Source organism: Mastomys coucha, unplaced genomic scaffold (genome assembly GCF_008632895.1).
Source record: "Mastomys coucha isolate ucsf_1 unplaced genomic scaffold, UCSF_Mcou_1 pScaffold12, whole genome shotgun sequence".
NCBI lineage: Eukaryota > Metazoa > Chordata > Mammalia > Rodentia > Muridae > Mastomys > Mastomys coucha.
Genome location: NW_022196894.1, coordinates 77,640,971 through 77,647,081, shown reverse-complemented (window position 1 = coordinate 77,647,081; position 6,111 = coordinate 77,640,971).

Below are 6,111 nucleotides of genomic sequence, written 5' to 3'. Positions count from 1 at the left end.
AATTAAATGCCACTCACAGGCTAACAAAAATACCACAGGACATTGAATAAATATCAAATAACTATAGTCTAAATATCAATTTAAAATTGCTATAAAAAACAATAAAATAAAAAAAAATGTGGTAAAGAGGAAGAGAATTTTCCTAGAGTTATTTTTCTCTGCCAATTGTCAGGGAATCTAAAGAACATCACCATGCAACTGTTAACTTGTCTGAAAATCAGAAATGATAAGTATAAAGGCTTGATTGACCTTGACCTAAGAGAAGGTCATGATGGTGGAGAAGTAGACAAGCAGCCAACATTTATTATGGGTTACTAGCCTCCTAGAATAGACATATTCTATCCATTTCTCTGAAGACCTACCTAACATCTTCATGGCTGTTAGGAAACACTCTTGGAATATATCATTGTTTGGCAGATTTTTATCCTCTAACATCTCTGAAGCTAATGTTGCAGAAGAAGATAGTGTTCCCCTGTGCTATAGCCCAGCAACCTGACTTGTAACCAACATAACATGTAAAGGCACTAATTTTAGACTTTATTCTCTTTGTGACTACAAAGGCTCATATAAACCCTTCCACACAGGAACATGTCATTAAAGGTAACTTGAACTTATACTCCTCACTGATTTTTTGTTAGCTGAGAAGAACCTAATTTCTTCTTTTCTTAATAGCAGAGTTGCTATTACATGTGACATTTCTTCTGACCTATAGAATTTTGTGAGCTCATTTTTGCAGTTCTTAAGTCTTTTTTACATACTTCGGGTGTATATTTTTATTTTCTGAGTTTTTGTTACTTTTCTCTATGGGAAACTTTTCCTGATGTAAGACATATATGTTGATGACATTTTGCTGAATTCTCATGATCTAGCTTTAGGTCTTAAACAAATTATGTGCCTAAACCTCAAGAACATAGTTTCCTCATCAACTCTTGTCTTTATTGTAAAGCACAATGTGTTGTGTAAGGCCATTACACTGTTTCTCCAGATATAGCTGTTGTGTGCCATATAAAGTCCTATTTGTGGCCAAGTATCATGACTTTTCAGAAACAGATTGCAATACCTTGGTTTTGAGCAGTGCCAGATTTGGAATCCATATGCTTGACTTTATCCAAGGTCCAGTGGACAGAGATTTCTATGGTGCTTCTGTGAAAGCTTGATGCATGTTGGCATGACAGAGTGACATTTCTCACAGGCCTCTTGTTCTGTACCTGATCCTGCTTGGAAGTAGTTGGAAGATGGTTGTAACAATGGCTTGTGCAGCATTGGCAGACTCCCTTAATTCAGAGACTTCTTGGAATTCTGAGCTGTCAATATACACTTGTTTAAAATTCAGCTAGTTTAATAGTATGTATAACTTTACTACAAAATTGTTAATATCTTAGAAGCTTTGTTACCTCTGTGGGCCTATCAGTTTGCTAGACCTCATTTTTGTGAGGTTGTGGGTCTGTGGGTCTGTACTTCTGTGGATCTTAGGGTATATGGGTAAGTGGCACTGGGTGGTTTTATGGGTATGTGGGTTTGTGAGTATGGATTTGTGGGTCCATAGATTTGCAGAGCAGTCATGGGTAACATTTCTCTCTGTAAGTCTTTCTAAAGGTCAGATATTTCATTTGTGCTTTCTTCATCTTAGTCATATGAATTGTGGTTCTCATTTTTAGGATGATACCTTGCCAGAGGGCTATTATGATCTTAGCTATATTTTGGTAGAATGAGATGTTTAAATATAGTTTCAATGACTATCTGGTAGGTAATATAAGTTATTTAGTGTGATGAAACTCAACAAATAAAAACTCAGTTTCAAGAATTGGTTAACTTTTTCTGGAATTGTGTTCCAGTAAGGTACTATAATCCCTAAATATAGCAATCTATTGCCAATGCTCTCAGTTACTCAGAAGTTGCCCTAGAGTCTAGATATTATATTTCTGGGAGTTGCTGTGCATGCCATTGGAGATGATAAATAATCATCAATCATTCCCAGCTATGATCTTTGTGAATTACAATAAAGATTGGCAAAACATGTACACTGATTCAATAGTGTAATGAATATCACAGGAGGGATCAATCTTTTTCTGATTGGATATAAGAACCATTCTAAGATGAAATTTATGTTTAGCATGGCTATTAAAGCATACACCTATATGTAGACATCTCATGAGCTTTGCATCAAAATTTATTTTTATTACTTTTCTAAGCGTTCAGAGTAGTAAACTAACTTCTAATGACTTAGCTTGAAACACATAAATTGATGCCTGATAACCTTCACCAGAGAAATTTCTCTTTTTGGTAAATGGCAGATAACAAAAAAAAACAAACAAAAAAAAAAAAACAAAACAAAACAAAACAAAAAAACCACAGTCAAGAAGATGCAGAGAAACAAGAGACTATAGAATGAATACTCATCCATAAATGGAATATCTATATTATGTACCCACCTTTTAAGGACCAGAGATCATTAAGAAAAGAAGGCAGAATGATTTAAGAGACAAACACAGTTAATGACATCAAGGAAACAGTATTTTCTGGGTATAGCAGGATAGCATATATGAATTCATAGCTTTAAAGACAACATGTAAAAGAAAGCTCATGTCATGCTAAACAAAATTTCATCCCAGAAAGACTATGTGAAGATAAATACTTAATAGCTACTAGAAAACAAGGCACTCCTGGGCATATACCCAGAAGATGCTCCAACATGAAATAAAGACACAAGTTCCACTCTGTTCATAGCAGCCTTATTTATAATAGCCAGAAACTGCAAACAACCCAGATGTCCCTCAACAGAGGAATGAATACAGAAAATGTGGTTCATCTACACAATGGAGTACTACTCAGCTATTAAAAACAATGAAATTATAAAATTCTTAGGGAAATGGATGGACCTGGAGAATATCAACCTTAATGAGATAACCCAATCACAAAAGAACACACATGGTAAACATTCTCTGATAAGTGGTTATTAGCCTAGAAGATCGGAATACACAAAGTACAAACCACAAACCATAAGAAACTCAAGAAGAAGAATGACCAAGGTGAGGATACTTAGTTCCTTCTTAAAAGGGGGAACAAAATACCCATGGAAGGAGTTGTAGAGTCTAACTATGGAGCAAGACTAAAAGAAGGACAATTCAAAGACTGCTCCATCTGGGAATCATTCCCATATTCAATCAACAAATCTAGACACTATTGTGGATACCAACAAGTTCTAGGTGACAGGAGCCTGAGATAGCTGTCTCCTGAGATGCTCTGACAGTACCTGACTAATATAGAAGTAGAGGCTCACAGCCATCCATTGGACTGAGTACAGGGTCCCCAGTAAAGGAGCTAGAAAAAGGACCCAAAGACCTGAAGGGGTTTGTAGACTCTTAGGACGAACAACAATACGAACTAACTAGTACCCTCAGAGCTCCCAGGGACTAAAACTCCAACCAAAGATTACACATGGGGGGACTCATGGCTCCAACTGCATGCCTATAGCAGAGGATGGCAAAGTCGGTCATCAATGGGAGGAGAGGACCTTGGCCCAGTGAGTGTTCTATGCCCCAGTGTAGGAGAATTCCAGGGCCAGTGAGCAGAAGGGTGTGGGATGCTGAGCAGGGGGAGGGGGGAAAAGAACAGGGGATTGTTTTAGTTTTTTTTTTTTTTTGGAGGGGAATCTGGGAAAGGAGATATTGTAAATAAGAAAACATATAATAATAATAATAATAATAATAATAATAATAATAATATAAAACAGAAATCAGAAATCAGGGAGTCTGATTGTATTTTTAAGTGTATGAACCCTGGTGGGTGGATCACACTGCAGTAGAATGTCACACAGACAAGAGAGTATGGGCAATACAACTCTGAAAAATGGATTTACAACAAACTTACCAAAGAATCTGAATAGTCAGATGCTTAGGGATGAGAGGGTGTAGTGGCTATTCCTGGTTGTCAACTTAACTATATCTGGAATGAACTACAATCCAGAATTGGAAGGCTCACCAGTGATCCTAATCTGGAGTCTGGGAGATATAAGTTTCTGACCTGTAACTTGGCATGGAGATCTTGAGACATAGTAGCTATGAATTTTAGAAGATTTAGACAGGGAGATCTCACTCTTACTCCTGTTTCCCACTTGCTCCTCTCTTGACCTCTTGGGCTCTTTCTTTTCCTTTCCCAACTCTCTCCTCTTGGTCATGATTGGCCTCTACTTCTCTACTCTCTTCCTCTATTTGCCTTTCTCTCTACTACTACTCCTTTAACTCCATTCCCCATGCCCTGAATAGACTCTATTGTATACTAAAAACAAACAAAACAACAATAACAAACAAAAAAAAAAAAGACCAGATTTTTCTCTCTGGTGAGTTTCTAAGACCTGAGCAGCCAGCTGGGAGGCACAAGCCCCACAAGCCCCAGGGGAGCCGCAGGGCTGCAGGGATAGGACCCTCTCAGCTTCCAAGGGACAGAGTAGGATCAGTGTCCTTCTCTGCCCCTTCCCTGCAAGTGGAGGGCCTACTTCCAGGGAACACCTTAAGCCAGAAACTCAGGTGAGAGCCGCCGTTTTCACTCTGGTGAGTTTCTAAGAGCAGAGCAGCCAGCTGGGAGGCACAGGCCCCATGAGTCCCAGGGGAGCCTCAGGGAAGCAAGGACAGGACAAGCTCTAGTCAGAGACACTAAGAACATCTAACACCAAAAAGCAAGAGATGGCGAAAGGCTAATGCAAGAACCCTACCAACAGAAACCAAGATTACTTGGCTTCATCAGAACCTAGTACTCACACTGCAGCAAGTCCTGGATATCGCAAAACACCAGAAAAGCAAGAATTGGATCTAAAATCATATCTCACAATGCTGATAGAGGAACTTAAGAAGGACATGAATAACTCCCTTAAAGAAATACAGGAGAATGCAGGTAAAGAGGTACAAGCCCTTAAAGAGGAAACAAAAAAATCCCATAAAGAATTACAGGAGAAAACAAGTAAACAAGTAGAAGCACTTAAAGAGCAAACTCAAAAAACCCTTAAGGAATTGCAGGAAAATACAAACAAACAGGTGAAGGAATTGAGTAAAACCATCCAAGGCCTAAAAATGGAAGTCGAAACAATAAAGAAATCACAAAAAGAGACAACTCTGGGATTAGAAATCTTAGGTAAGAAGTCAGGAAACATAGATGCAAGCATCACTAACAGAATACAAGAGATAGAAGAGAGAATCTCAGGGGCAGAAGATAACATAGACAATATTGAGAGAACAGTCAAAGAAAATGCAAAAAGCAAAAAGACCCTAACTCAAAACATCCAGGAAATCCAGGACATAATAAGAAGACCATATCTAGCCGGGCGGTGGTGGTGCACGCCTTTAATCCTAGCACTTGGGAGGCGGAGGCAGGCGGATTTCCGAGTTCGAGGCCAGCCTGGTCTACATAGTGAGTACCAGGACAGCCGGGGTTACAGAGAGAAACCCTGTCTCGAAAAACCAAAAAACAAAAAAAAAAAGAAGACCATGAAGACCATATCTAAGGATAATAGGTATAGTAGAGAGTGAAGAACGCCAACTTAAAGGGCCAGTAAATGTCTTCAACAAAATTATAGAAGAAAACTTCCCTAACCTAAAAAAGAGATGCCCATGATCATACAAGAAGCATATAGAACCCCAAATCAACTGAACCAGAAAAGAAATTCTTCCTGTCACATAATAGTCAAAGCAGCAAATGCACAAAACAAAGAAAGAATACTAAAAGCAGTAAGGAAAAAGGTCAAGTAACATATAAAGGCAGGCCTATCAGAATTACACCAGACTTCTCACCAGAGACTATGAAAGCTAGAAGATCGTGGAGAGATGCCATACAGACCCTAAGAGAACACAAATGCCAGCCCAGACTACTATAGCCAGCAAAATTCTCAATCACCATAGATGGAGAAACCAAAGTATTCCATGACAAAACCAAATTCACACAATATATTTCCACAAATCCAGCTCTTCAAAGAGTAATAAATGAAAAACTCCAACAGAAGAAGGGGAACTACATCACTGAAAAAGCAAAAATTTAATCTTCCTACTACTATAAGAAGATAGACACATGAACGGAATGCCAGCTCTAACTACAAAAATAACAGGAAGCAACAACTACTTT